The sequence below is a fragment of the Mesocricetus auratus genome, unplaced genomic scaffold, assembly GCF_017639785.1.
Source record: "Mesocricetus auratus isolate SY011 unplaced genomic scaffold, BCM_Maur_2.0 Super-Scaffold_100676, whole genome shotgun sequence".
Classification (NCBI taxonomy): domain Eukaryota; kingdom Metazoa; phylum Chordata; class Mammalia; order Rodentia; family Cricetidae; genus Mesocricetus; species Mesocricetus auratus.
In genome coordinates this window covers 60,708,295-60,724,020 of record NW_024429266.1, presented here as the reverse complement: position 1 = coordinate 60,724,020, position 15,726 = coordinate 60,708,295, and positions in this window count along the sequence as shown.

The following is a 15,726-nucleotide window of genomic DNA, read 5'->3' as shown; positions in this document are numbered from 1 at the left end:
AGAAATGGGTTAATAATTCAGACAGCTGGCCAATAAGAAGCCCCAGTCATGGGCCAAGAGATTTATAATTAATATAGCCTCTGTGTGTTTATTTGGGGCTCAAGGTTGGTGAGACCAGTTGGGACAAAATTGAGAAGATGCCTCCATAAGATCCAGCTGTAAGGCGTTTTCTTAGTTAGCGAGTGATGCCATCCCTGTGCTGGTGGTGCTGGGTTCTATAAGAAAGCAGGCTGAGTAAACCATGGGGAACAAGCCAGTGGCATCATCTCTCCATGGCCTCTGCATCAGTACCACCTTCCAGGTCCTTCCATGAGGAGCAGCAATGTGGACGTGTTAGGTGAATTAACTCTTTCCTCCCTCCCAAACTTGCTTTTGGTCAGGGTGTTTGATGACATGGAATAGAAACCCTAACTAAGGCAGAGCCTAGATCCAGTGTCCTTATAAGAGGAGGATTTTAGAACATGAGTACTATGGGGATTACTTACAGGAAATTTTGGATCATAGCAGTTGGATGCATTCTTATCTGTCTCTCACAACTAAGAATTTGGCTCCCTCTTTAAGCCCCTCCCCCCACTTTTACAAGAAACATAACACTGGAAGCAGAGTAAGGTATTCTTTTTTTTTTTTTAATAATGCTGCTGCTAAAGTGGTAGCTTGTAGAATTAATGCCTTAATTCATCATCAATTACTTATCCGTCCTTCCTCCTTATCACCTGCTGGAATTATATACAACAAGGTAACGAATGGCATTATAGAAATGTATGCATGTCACAATTCTCTGCAATGATCTGTAACTCCTTATTTACAAAAAATTATAGACTTGATAATGATGGGAAAGACACTTTTTAAAAACAACTTACTGATAAAGAGCCCACAGAAATCATTGTGCTACTAAATAAAAATGTAGGTTGACTATTCCACACTGATAGTTAGGATATATAGATAACAATATCCCAAAGATCCCCTTCAAGGTTTTGTTTTAGAAGCCACCCCACAGGTATTACCTAAAATTACATCTAGAAATCCTGTAGAGATTGCTTTTAATGCTTTTAGGATAGCTCTTTGTCTTACGAGTTTATTCCTGTGAGAAGACACCACGACTACAGCAACTGTTATAAAGGAAAGCATTTAATTGGGGCTGGCTTACAGTTTAGTTCATTATCATGGTGGGACTTGGTGGCATGCAGGCAGACATGATCTGGAGAAGGAGCAGAGCGTTCTACATCTGGATAGACAGTCAGCAGGAAGAGAGAGTGACACTGACCTGGCTTGAACATCTGAAACCTCAAAGCACACCACCCCCAGTGACACTTCCTCTAGCAAGGCCACACCTATTCTAACAAGGCCACACCTCCAACAATGCCACTCCCTATGAGTCCCTGGGGGCCATTTTCATTCTTCAGAAAATGGCCCCCAAAGCAAGTGACGCTATTGGGAGGTGTGGCTTTGTTGGAGTGGGTATGGCCTTATTAGAGGAAGTGTGTCACCATGGGGGGCGGGCTTTGAGGTTTCCTATGCTCAGTATACCATGCAGTGTCTCAGTCAACTTCCTGTTGCCTTCAAGATGTAGGACTCTCAGCTACTATGCCAGCCCCATGCCTGCCTGCATGCCACCATGCTACTTGCCGTGATGATAATGCACTGAATCTCTGAAACTGCAAATGAGCCACCCCAATTAAATATAAGAGTTGCCAACATTATGGTATCTTTTCACAGCAATAAAAACCTTAACAAGATAAAAGTTAGTACCGGGGACTGGGGTATTGCTGGGATAGGCCTGACTGTGTTTTTGTTTGGAGTAACATGGACTTTGGCATTTAGGATTAGGAAAGCAGTGGAATGCTTTAAGCACTGCTTAATGGACCATACTAGCAGGACCAGGGAAGACGGTGGTGTTGAGTGTGATTTGATGAACAGGTTTCAGAGGAGAAGAATGTTAATGTGTGGCTTAAAGACTGGTCTTTTGATATTTTGGTGAAAAAAAAAGGGGGGGCTGCTTTTTGTCTTTGTCCGAAGTTTCTGCCTGAGGCTAAAGTGAAGAGTTTGGGATTAATTTCTGTTAGCAGGGAAATCTCAAAACACCCCAGTATAGACTCTATCACATGGTTATTAGTGGTAACTCTAATGAAAAGAAGCAAGCTGAGCAAGGTTGCTATATTTGTTGCTCTCATTAGTCTCATAAAGGGCTGAATGGCCAATAGCTGAGCAGCTAGAGGTTAGGAAGGACTTTTGAATAAAAAAGAGAGCATTGGGAAGAAGGAGGGTGGAGTGGCCAGGAGATTCAGAGAGAAGCAAGAGGAATATGCTGTGCTGAAAAAAGGTACTACCAGGTGGTAGACTGTAGATAAGAAATATGGATTAACTTAAGTTGTAAGAGCTACTTAGGAACAAGCCTAAGCTATCAACCGAGTATTTATAATTAATATTAAGTCTCTGTGTCTTTATCAGGGGAGCTGGCAGTCCCCATTAAAAACTCTGCTTACACAGGGTAAATTACAAAATGTAAAATTTAAGGAGAAAAAGAGCACCAGGAAGTCTGATGGAGTTAAATCCTGTATTCAAGGAGATAAATGGATTAAGATATGGAATAAAGGAAGTGGCAACCTCAGAGTGAGGTCCCACCTAGCTAAATTTCCAACTTTTGAAAAGTTGGAAAAAAAAAATAAAGAAAAACTTAGAGCCAGATGTGGTGGGGCACACCTTCCAGCACAGGGAAGATAGAGGCTGGCAGATCTCTGAGTTTGGGGCATAGTCTGGTCTACAGAGTGAGTTCAAGGACAGCTGAGTTTAGGCAGTGAAGATAACCATGGAAAACAAAAAGCTGGTGACAATGTAATTAAGCAAGTGGACCAGGTTCCAGTCCCAGCAAGCAACAGAACTCGGCAGCTTTGGCCATGTGGTTCTGGCTTTAGAGTCAAGGGGCTATAGAACTTGCCTCTATGACTAAGGAAAGCTGCGGAGGCCAGGCATGTTATCAGAGATGTCCCTGAATGGAGGCCTAGAGAGGTCATTGAGTGAAGCTGTGAACTTGAAACCTGGATTGCTTTGGAAACTCCAAGATGTTGAGTCATGGGATGTCTGCCTAGAAAAGCTGTTAACAGAGTGGAACCAGCCCAAGAGAAAGAAGTGTGTTGCAATCAACAAACTGAAAAGAGTTGGAGATCTGAAGAGAGTTTTTTTTTTAAGATCTATTTATTTATTAATACAACATCCTGCTTCCATGTATGTCTGCACACTAGAAGAGCGCACCACATCTTATTATAGATGGTTGAGAGCCACCTTGTGGTTTCTGGGAATTGAACTCAGGCTCTCTGGAAGGGCAGCCAGTACTCTTAACCTCTAAGCCATCTCTCCAGCTCCTGAAGAGAGTTTTGACATCAGACATGGAGATGTAGAGTTTGGAGTTCGCCTGACTGGTTTTTGGTCTTGATTTGGTCCAGTATTTCCTCACTATGCTCTCTTCCATATGTTTTGGAATGGTAATGTATATCCTATACTATTATATGTTGGGAGTATTTGATCTGCTTTCTGCTTTTGATTTTATAGTGGATTACAGTAAAGAGATAGCATGAATCTCAGAAAAGACTTTGAGTTTTAGATTTTTAAATAAGTTTGAGACTACTAAAACTATGGGGATTTTTAGAGATGTACTGAAAATATTTTTGTATTATGATATGGCTATAAGCCTTTGGGGGCCAGGCAGTAGAATGTGGTGGTTTGAAAGAAAATGTCCCTCAAAGGGAGTGGCACTATCAGGAAGTGTGGCCTTGTTGGAATAGGTAGGGTCTTGTTGGAGTAAGTGTGTTACTGTGGGGTCGTCTTTGAATTCTCCTATGCTTAAGCTATCCTCAGTGACACAGTAAATTTCCTGTTGCCTGCATAGCATCATGTAGCAGCTCCTCCAGTACCGTGTCTGCCTGTACACTGCCATGCTCCCTGCCATGATGATAATGGACTGAACCTCTGAAACTGTAAGCCACCAACTCAATTAAACATTTTCTTTTATAGGAGTTGCTATGGCCATAGTGTCTCTTTAAATCAATAAAATCAATATAAGACACCGATTTCCTTCAGCTTTGTTGACTTCAACACATTTCTCTCCCTTGGGTTGGTTCTACATCCTGCCTGCAGCTTTCCTTGGCAGGTATACCAGGGCTCTGGCATCTCCAACATCTTGGAGTCTCCAAGGCAATCAAGGTTTTGCCTTCACAGCTTCATGCAATGGCCTCTCTGGGTCTCTGTGCAGGGACATTCCTGCCACACACCTGGCCTCAGTGACTTTCCTTAGTCTTAGAAGGAGATTCCCTAACCCCTTCTTATATCCTTGACTCTAAAGTCAGCACCATGTGGCTGAAGCTGCCAAGTTCTGCTGGAACATGGCACCTTCATTCAAATAGCAGCCTTCTGTTTTCAATGTTTTTGTTTTTGTTTTTCACTGCTTATGCTTGACTGTCCTGAAACTTGATCTGTAGACCAGGCTGGCCTTGAACTCAGAGAGTCTCCTGCATCTGCCTCCTGAGTGCTAATATTAACTCACCCTGCCCTACCCCAAGCTTTTCTTTATTATTTTTCACAAATTGACAACTTATCTGGGTGGGGTCTTGCCCTGAGCTCACTACTCTTTTTAATCCATTTAGCATCATGTTTTCTTTAATCTTTATCTCCTAGAGCTCAGGACTTAGCTCCTCCATTAAACTTCCCAGTGCCCCTTTTCTCCTCAAACTGTATGTTTTTTTTTTTGTTCAGTTTGCTCCTTTTCATTATAGATCTGCATAAGTGTGAACCACTAATAACCAAGCAGCACGATTAATACCAGGCTGTCTGGAAATCTCCTCTGCCAATACGGTTAATACAACACTCCTCAGTTTGCCTCAGGCATATTTTGTGAACAAAGGCAGAAAACAGCTAGATTCTTTGCCAAAATATCACAAATATAATTTCTAGGCCACATATTTAAAAACAAAATTTCTCTGAAACCTTTTGAGCTGGGTCCCCACAATCTGAATCACGGTCAGCAACACTGTCTCCCACGATTCTACTAGGATGGCCCATTAAGCCCCACTTAAAACATCCCATTGTTTTTCTAGCCCACAGTCCCACAGCCCATATTTCTCAAAAAAACAAACAAACAAACAAAAAAACCAAAAAACATAGTCTGGCTTATTACAGCAATATCTCAATTCCTGGAACCAACTTATCTTAGGGTTTCTGTTGCTGTGACAAATAGCCATTGCCAAAAGCAAGTTGGGGAGAAAAGGTTTTATTTGGCTTACACTTCCATGTCGCTGTTCACCACTGAAGGAAGTCAGGATAGGAACTCAAATAGGGCAGTAACTTGGAGGCAGAAACTAATGCAGAGGCCTGGAATGGGGCTGATTATTGACTTGCTCACCATAGCTTGCTCAGACTGCTTCCTTATAGAATCCAGAACTACCTACCAGCCTAGGGATGACATTACTCACAATGGGCTGGGCCCTCCCCCATCAATCCCAACCATTCAGATAACTCTAGTGTAGCAAGCTTTCTTCCAAGACTATCTTTGGATCACCAGTCCCTAAATAATGACATGGAGACTTAATATTAATTATGAAAACTTGACCTTTACCTTAGGGTTTTTCCTAACTAGCTCTTATAACTTAATTAACTTGCTTTTATTAATCTATGCTTTGTCACAAGGCTCGACTACCTCTTCTCTGTACCATATGTCCGACTTGTTCTGTATCTCGCTGGCGTCCCCTCTGCCAGGGAACCCCACCTATTCTCTCCTGACTAGTTATTGGTCATTCATCTCTTTATTAAACCAATCACAGTGACAAATGTTCACACAGTGTAAACAAATATTCTGCAACACACTAGCTTGTGTCAAGTTGACATAAGCTAGCAAGCACACCCTCATCAACTTGACACACAAATATATCACTGCTAAGCCATAACCTCTCCTTTTTTGCTTATCTCCAACATCACACATTAATAAAGACATTACAATATAAAACATTTACAAACTTAAAAGAGTCCCACAGCATTACAAATTTAAACACTTTAAATAAAAAAAAACCGTCTCATTGAAACAGCTAATCTCTTTAAAAATTCAAAGCCTTTTAAAGTTCAAACTCTCTCAACTATGGGTTCCAATAAAATAAAAAAAGATGGAATACTTTCTTGCTTTAAGAGGGAAGAACTGGGGCATAGTCACAATCAAATCAAAGCAAAGCCAACTCCAGTTGTAACTAATTTAGTGTCCAATACCTGGGATCCACTCACAATCTTCTGGACTCTTCCAAAGGGCTTGGGTCACTTATCCAGCTCTTTCCTCTATAGAACACAAACAGTTTGCCATCTATGCTCTAACTGGCTCCACTCCACTGCTGCTGCTGTCCCTGATGGTCGTCCCATGACACTAGTGTCTCCAAAATGCTGTGGTCTTCTACTGCAACTGGCTGCATTTTCACCAGGAGCTTCTCCTGGGCTCTCTTCACGGTGCCAAGCCTTAACTTCTCTGTATTACCCCTTCGGTCCTGGGCCTTCAACTGCCACTGAGGCTGAACTTTCATGAATGGCCTCTCCTGCCCTCCCACAATGTCAAGCCTCAACTGCTTTCCACGACTGCTTCATGCCTTCAAAACCAATAGTACCACCTGGGTGACTCTTCCACTATCAAGGCTGGCTGCTGTCATGAGGTACAACCTTGGCTGCCTCTGGAACACAGCTTCTGTGTGTTGAGACACTTGCCAGAAGATTTCACCTCAGTGATCCTGGTCTCTTCTTAATCACCTCTAACTTTTCAGCTCCAGCTAACCAGCATCAACTGTCCCGGTAATGCAGTTTCACTTCAACGGTGCTAGTTGATCATGTTAATCATGACTGTTAATCATTGCTGACCCTTCAGCCCCAGCTGACCATAATGACAGAATCTTAATGGGAAATAACAAACATCCCTGACTGAGTCTTTAAACTTCCCTCTGAAACTTCACAAGCCAGGCCTCTATTTTCTGCTCTTCTCTCAACAGTCTTATCTTCCAAGCTCCCACAAAACAGCTCACAGAAGTCTCGATACTCAATTGAAATCCTAGCCCAAAGTTCCTAAGTGTTCCATTTTTCCCCAAACAAAATCATGGTCTGGCCTATCACAGCAATACCTCACTCCTGGTACCAACTTCTGACTCAAGGTTTTATTGCTATGAAGAGTCACCATGACCATCACAACTCTTATAAAGGAAAACATGTAGTTGGGGCTGGCTTACAGTTTAGTCCACCATCATCATAGCAGACACAGTATTGGAGAAGTGGCTTGGAGTTCTACATCTGGATCATCAGGCGGCAGGAAATGAGAGTGACACTGGGCCTGGATTGAAGGTCTGAAAGCTCAAAGAGCAATCCCACTGACACAGTTCCTCCAACAAGGCCACACCTCTAATAATGCCACTCCCTATGAGTCTGTGGGGGCCATTTTCATGCAAACTGCCACATGTTTTCAAAAGGACAAGGAGCTTATATTTTATACATAAATTCCACATTCTCCACAAAAAGACTGTATTCCTCCCACTTTGTTGTACAGCCTAACAGTCTGACCTCACTGTAATCAATTAGCTTTAATTATGTTTCCCAGCCATTGAGTCTTTATCTGACTGCACACTGTGCTTAAGCTGTTCCTCTTTTAGAAGGGAAACTCATATTCATGCTCATTCTAATTGGCCAGGTCCAGTAACATCTGCTGATGTGCAAGCCTATGTGCTGGCCTCCTCCTCAGCCCTAATGCTTTCTTTTCAGGCCACTCAAAACTCACATGAGCTTCTTTGGCAAAATGCAAAATCTTTACAGGTGCAATTCTCTTCACCTTGTGAGCAAGCTGAGCAGATCATTAGGGCCTGACCTCCTTGTTCTTCTTTTACCCTGCAGCCATCTGCTAGTGCAATTAATCCTCAAGCGTTAAAGTCTAAAGCCATTTGGCAAACAGATCTTACTCATACTCCAGAACTTAGATGCTTAAAGTATATTTATGTAACAGTAGATTTTTTTCTAATATGATTGCTGCTTCTATTCACAAGGGTGAAATAACCTCAGATGCCATTAATCATTTATTATATACCCTTTCTTTTCTAGGATTCCCATTATGACTAAAAACTAATAATTGTCCTGCTTATTCTAGGACATGCTTTAAAGAATCTTGGTGTTGTTTTGCCATGCTAAACATTGATTTTAGGCTTTTTAACTTACCAATTCAAGAAATAATTACTGGGATAAAGAGAGGTTTCACAAGTGGCTTATATGATTAGTAAATCTACTGATATTGCAACCAAAAAATTAGAAATTAACCAAGAGGTGGGTGAATTGATAACCATGGTTTTACAAAATAAAGCTACTATAGATTATTTGTTATTCAAGCCAAATCTTGGTAGTCAACAATTTCTTGTTATGTATTGCTTTAATGTGTCAGATTTTTCTCATACTATCAATGGTCAAATTAGTGGTCTGCATAAGGATAAACACAATTTTTCAAGTGACCTTTGAATGGCCATCATGGTTTAGATGGTGTTCCCCTATCCTTGGTCCTCTGCTAGCTATTCTTATAATTCTGTTATGCTTGTCTGCATTAGTTAGACTAGCCAGGCAGCAAAGCATTCAACCTTGGTGTCTATTACAGCCACAATTTTCTCTTTAAAAAGTAAAAAAAGGGGAAGATGTGGGAAGTGCAGAGGTTCTTGTAAAACACACAGAGTTGTCTCTTCAAATGGAGGGATGTATAACTTGTTTTCCTCCCAGAAGACTGGGAGCAGATGTGATTAATAGACTGGGCAACCTTTGTGCTATCTATGTAGCTGACGTCACACAGGATCCACATCTAGACACTTATTATGAGCTTGTCAATATAGAGAACTTGTCTTTATGGAATGTATCACAGGTAGTCTGTGGTGGTTTGAATAAAAATAGCCCACCATCTGCCCGTAGGGAGTGACACTGTTAGGAGGTGTGGTCTTGTTAGGTTAGGTGTGGAGTTGTTGGAGGAAGTGCATCATTGGGGGGTGGGCTTTGAGATCTCAGATGCTGAAGCCTGGCCAGTGTGTCACTTCTCTCCCTGCTGCCTCCCGATCCAGATGTAGAACTCTCAGCTACCTCTCTAGAACCATGTCTGCCTGCACACTGCCATTGCTCTCCCCATGATGATTGATAATGGGCTAAATCTCTGAAACTGTAAGCCAGCCCCGGTAAAACGTTTTCCTTTGTAAGAACTGCGGTGGTCATGGTGGTCATGGTGTCTCTTTACAGCAATAGAAACCCTAACTAAGGTATAGTCAATCCATGAAAGTCATCTTTATGGAAAATGTCACATGTCCTTTACAAAGAGTTTTGATGTAGTCATGTATTACTTAAGCTTTATTGTGCACACTGGATTGAGTTATTTATAATTAGGAAATTTTTCACCCAAGTTGTGCTGTGCTTTAATATGCCTAAAATAAACTCCTTGGAGAAAGACTTTCAAAGTTTGAACCAACATCAGCTACTGAGTTGTGTTGAACTGAACTACCTTCTTGCCTCTGGTAGATCATTACTCTTCTGGCCACAGTGGTCACAGAGATCCCACAGAGTGTATATAAAGGGACCATGAGGAGACAGTCATCTTTAAGACAATGAAAAAGGCCTCTGAAGAACTAACCATGTTGGGAACTGGAACTTGAAATTTTGTCTTCAAAAAATGCTTCAGATTTTTTTCCTATTGTTAAATCACCTAGATTATAAAACTTAGTCATAGAAATCTTAATAAGTAATACACTTGGGAACTTGTTAGAAATGAAAAGTCCCTTAGTCTCATCCCAGTCAGAAGCTCAAAGGTGAAAACCAGCAGTTTGTTTTAAAGACCCTGCACATGATTCTTAGGCACATACAAGTTTGCAAAGAGCTGATCTGGCTGTTCAGGTTGTAAGCACTGGCCTGGCCTGCTTTCGTACCTACTCTACTGTTTACTGCCGTGCATCCGAGGGTAGCTAGGCAAGGGTTCTATCACTGAGTTACAGCCTCAGCTTCTTCTCTACATTTTAGGTTGTTACGGTGATAAATGAATCCATCTAGGTAGAATTTAGAGCTGAGATTAGCGTGTGGTTAATTCTCTGCACTGTGAGATATTACTATAGCAGGTAACATGTAAATGTTAAGCCTGGAATTAAAGGTATTTGAGTTTGTAAAAGTAAATAACCAAGTGTATTGACAGTATTTGTAAGAGAGGACCTGAGGAATCCGAGGAGTGAAATACACTCTTCCAATCCCTATTTCGCTTGCTTGAAATTCTTTTTCTTTTCTTTTAAAATTATCTTTATTTTGTTATTCTACGTGTATGCGTATTTTGCCTACATGTGTGTCTGGATTTCCTGGAACTGGAGTTAGAGACAGATGTGAGCTGCCATATGGGTGCTGGGAACTGAACCCGGGTCCTCTGGAAGAGCAGCAAGTGCTCTCAACCACTGAGCCTTTTTCTCCAGCCCCCTCCTATTTTTTCCTTATTATTTCCTGGTTGTGATTGTGATTCGGAAAATGTAGATGGTGCCAAGTTCTTGGGAGTTTATGCAAATAATGCATAGCACTCATTGTTAAAAGGCTCTTCATCCTCTCGGAAGGCCTATTGTCATCAATTTTGTATCCTGTTCCCACGAGAACAGCACCTCTCTTCTCCTCTTTGCACTTTGCTTCGTTTGTGATGCTTAGGATCAAGCCCTAGCCCTGGTGCTTGCTAGGCACACTCTGCCACTGAGCTGCAACCCTCTCTATTCTCTTCTTGATGGATTGATTGCTTAGTTTTTTGCTCGGATGACTTAGTCTCATCCTCCACTGGCCTGTTTGAATCCACCTTCTTTTAAAGTACTTTTCCATCAAGGCCCCTCATTCCCCCTGTTTTCCAAATGCCCTCTTTCCGAGGCAACCGTTTTACTCTGCAGCCGCTGCTAGAGCCGAGGAATGTTTTCACTGGCTGAGTTGCACTGTTCAGCCTTGTTTCTGTGTATTTGTATTTGATCGTCTTCAGTAGTTTATGGGAGTTGTAAACACACTGGGTAGAAACAACTCAATAAATGACAAATTGTAAAATGAATAATAAAAAGTTATAGTCTCATAAAATAAGAACGGGGCGGGGGGGGCACCTTCCCAAACAGAAGTAAGCTGGCCGTCATAATGTCTGAAAATAATGGAGGGTTGCTACTTCACCATCAATAAGGTTTTGAGTCCCAAACTTGTTTTTGTAATTGTCTCCTGTTCCTTCCCTTTCCGCTCACCTTCTTGCTCACTCCGGATAACTGTTTCTTTATCTCCCAGCGCCCAAATTTCACTGCTGTTTCTTATTGCTTTCTTCCCAGCATCCAAATCTTTCCCTGCTGTCCCCTTTTAAACATTACCCATGTCTAACTTATCTCCAAGTGCAGACTGTCTACATTTGTGAGGCACTGGAGAATTTAAGGTAAGCCATAGTTCATCTGGCTGGATTATGGCTGATCACATTTTGTAATTCTCTGTACAACTGCAGCGACATCTAGAAATCCTGAAAAGGCCTCACAACCCCAAACATTTACAGTTTTAAAAAGAACTATGGCCGAAGCGGTGGGGGAGGAGTGTGACACGAAGACCCTTGTGTCCCCGCCTGGCTCCTGCTGGTCGTTATTCAGGCTTCCTTCCAGGGCTTCATGCTTCTCTCGCCTCAGTACAGAACCTTCTGCCTTTCACATCTACGTCTACCCCTGTCACTATTCAACTACGTGGCTTTAGCCTCTGCCTTGCTTCGTGATAATTACTTCTCTAACCCAATTATCTGTTTTCAGTAATGGCTATGAATATGGTTCCAAGTAGTTCCTTAAAATAGAAGGAACTATTTTCTATGCTTTGGACAATAACCCTACGTCAGGTGTGTGCACCTGTATTTTATTAACTTAAAATGCGATTTACTTCTTGGTATCTGTGGCACAAACTCAGGTTGGTTTTCCTAATTGAGTCACTCAGTCTAAGCACTGTTAAAACACAGGGGCTGGGAAGATATCCTCAGGGCTTGATGTCCAGTCATTTTAGATAAATCACCAAGCACTAGGTTGATGGGAGACCCTATCTCAAAGGGTAGGAGGAGAGACTTGAGGAAGATAGCTCATGCTGACCTCCGGCTTCCACATGCACACACACCCACCCCCTCAACACACGAGTGCACATATGCACATACACAGGGACAAAGAGAGAAAGAGGAAATGCACATACACAAAGAGAGAGGATGAAACTCGCTCCTTACTGATTACTTAGCTACGGTAGATGATGCTTCCAAAGATGGCCCCAAGAACATCTCCTGACCCACTTGTCCTTTTGCAACTTGACTGGACCATATCCTTTCTCTCCTGTTGCCTTGGATGGGTCCATGACATAATTTAATCAATATAATGCAATCAACAAGACTAGGCCTTAAGAATTTGTCAGCTTCTGCCTTTATGTCTTGGAATGTCCTTTCTTGGAATCCGCCGCTATTGCTATGAGGAGGCTTAAGAGGCCACACAATGGAGAATAATTTCATCTGCGCTCCCAGATGGCTGTGAATGAGGTCAATTTTGGTGTCCCAGCCTACTGAGCAGAGCGTCAGACAATTGTCCATGTGCTGGAACTATTGATCAATCCATATAATCATGAGCAATAGGGGATTGCCAGGTTTTGCTTGTTGGTTTTGATTTGTTTTTTCAGGGATTTTGTTGTTGTATTTCTGTTTTTGCATTTTGTTTTTTAAAGACAGGGTTTCTCTGTGTAGCCCTGGCTGTGCTGGAACTCACTCTGTAGACCAGGCTGGCCTTGAGATTCACCTGTGTTACTCTATAAATAAGCAGACCTAGAGACAGATATTGGGGTTCAAGCTTCAAGGTGAAGTTCAGAAAAGAAAAGCAACCAGCCACTAGCTCTCACCTCTAGCTCAGGCTGAAAGGGTTGATCCACGAGCTCTTCATCAAGCCTCAAACTGCTGCCTCTCCTCAGTGTGGCTGGAGAATGAATGCCTACTTCTATCTTTTATACCCCTTTAGTGCTGGGATTAAAGACGTGTGATCTGTTACTCTTTTAGACTGATTCAATCTTGTGTATACTTAGGCGGCCTTGAACTCAGAGAGGTCTGTCTATCTCTTAGTTGTGAGTCCTTGGATTAAAGATGTGTACCATCACCTCCTAGCTTCTGGCTGCTGGGATTAAAGGTGTGTACCTGGCTTCTATGGCTTGTGGCTGACTTTGCTTTCTGAATTCTCAGGCAAGCTTTAATAAATCATAAATAACATATAATAACACCTGCCTCTGCCTCCCAAGTGCTAGGATTACTGGCATGTGCCACCACTGCCCGGCATGAATTGCAATATTAAGCCATTGCATTTTGATGTGATCCACAATGACCCATCCTTGACTCTAAGCCCCCAGTTCAGCTAACTCACATTATCATACTCAGACCTCTCTGCAAGGAGGAATGATTTCCCTTGTGGGTCTTTACAGTCACTGGTGACTCTATTCACAAAGTGGCTCAGCTACCTTTTGACTGCTTTTAATGTTTATATTGTGGTAGTTTGAATAAAACTGTACCACATAGTCTCATATATTTGAACACTTGGTTCCCTTTTGGTGTCACTGTTTAGGGGTTGTTATGGAGGCTTTAGATACAGCCTTGCTGGTAGAAGTCATCTTCGGCAGATTTTGAGATTTTATAGCCTCACCTTACTTCCTATTCTCTCTCTGCTTTTTGTGGTTGAAATGTGGTCTCTCTGCTTCCTTCTCTGGCCGTCATGCCTTCCCTGCCATTATGGACATCTAGCTCCTTAGTACCTTGTATTGGTTAGTTTTTGTCAACTTGACACAGACCTAAACTATCTGGGAAGAGGGAATTTCAGCTGAAGAATTGCCTCCACCAGATTGGCCTGTATTTTCTTGATTAATCCTTGATGTGGGAGGGTCCAAGTCACTGGGGTGGGGTAGTGTACCCTTAGGCAGGTGGTCCTGCATTGTATAAGAAAGCAGGCTTACCAGGTGGTGGCGGCACTTGCCTTTAATCCCAGCACTCTAGAGGCAGAAACAGGTGAATTTCTGTGAGTTTAAGGCCAGCCTCGTCTACAGAATACATTCCAGGACAGCCAGAACTACACAGAGAAACCCTGTCTTGAGAAAATAAAAGAGGCGGAAGAGGAGGAGGAGGAGGAGGAGGAGGAGGAGAAGGAGAAGAAGAAGAAGAAAGAAAGACAGACAGACAGAAAGAAAGACAGAAAGAAAGGAAGAAAGAAAGGAGAAAAGAAAGCAGGCTGAACAAGCCAACAGGAAGTTTTCCTCCATGACTTCTGCTTCCCAGCCTTCAAGTTTCTACCTTGAGTTCCTACCTCAATGAACTATGCGCAGGGATATGTAAGCCAAATAAACCCTTTCCTTCCCAAACTGCTTTTGGTTATTGTGTTTTATTACAGCAGTAGAAACCTTAACTGAGTCAAACCTGTAAGCCAGAACAAACACCCATAAGTTGCTTTTAGTCATTGTGTTGTAGCATAGTACAATAAAGAAACTATTCACACACTAACCCAGGCACTACTATATTTTTTAAATATTCTAAGTTTTTAGGCTATCTTTTTGTTTTGTTTTGTTTTGTTTTGTTTGAGACAGGGTTTCTCTGTGTAGCCCGGGCTGTTCTGGAACTCATTTGGTAGACCAGGCTTGCCTTGAACTCATGTAGATCCACCTACCTCTGCTTTCTGAGAGCCAGGACTACTGCATGACTGGTCGTTTTTTTTTTTTTTATTGGTTGATTGATTAGTGATTGCATGTCCGGAAATTGAAACCTAGACCTTTTATGTGTGCACTCTACCACTGAGCCACAACAACTTTTATTGACTCCATTTCTGCAGATGGGAAACCCAAGCATCACATGTCTAGCCGTTGAACTATCACTGCCCATAACTAAGACTAGGTTAATTCTAAAGTGACTTAAATGAATGAAGTGTTACTCCTTTATGTTGCTTGATTTACATAAGACGTTTCTTTAAGGTGACAATGAGCTCATTCGAGGAGTTTCCGTTACAGGCTGTGTATCATGCTACCCGTAACACTTAGAAAAGTCTAAATGTTTACATATTTCTAAAGTCGCAGTTCAGAGTAGGCTAGAAGTTACTGTTTTTCCTGTGCTGACCACCCCAGAATGCACTATATTGTGAACAGGCATGGAGCCCCAAAAGTAGGCAAATGGGGGGTGGGTAGGATGCCTCTGTGTATGGGGATTGGCAGAGCTTTTTTATGAATTCTCTCACCCCACTGAATGAGGGTACTTTCTCTTTCTGTGGAAACAGGGTCCAAGCAGTCTGAGAGAGGGTTGCTACTTACATTACATGTCAACCCTGCTGCTTCCTTCAAGGTCCACAGCAGGTGCAGGCTGTCCTCCAGGTGCCTTGGCAATGTGGTGTGATTTTTGCTTACAGTCTACCTGCTTCCTATCTGCCTGAAATTATCTCAGAGGCTCCGAAGGATGTCCAAATGGAGCCAGAATATTTAATAGGCCTATGTCCTCATGATGCATTAAGAGCAAGGCCTTGAGAGGTTGACTCCCCTCGGCCTGCATGTCTGCTGTGCAGCTTTAGGAAAGTTGCTTTCTTTCTCTGAGCATCAAGGTCCTTATCAGTGTTTATTCTGTGCATTTGTTGAGAATAAGTGTGTTCTGTAGTCAAAGTCTTGGATAAGCCAAGCGACCATCAGAGCCCCTATTATTCT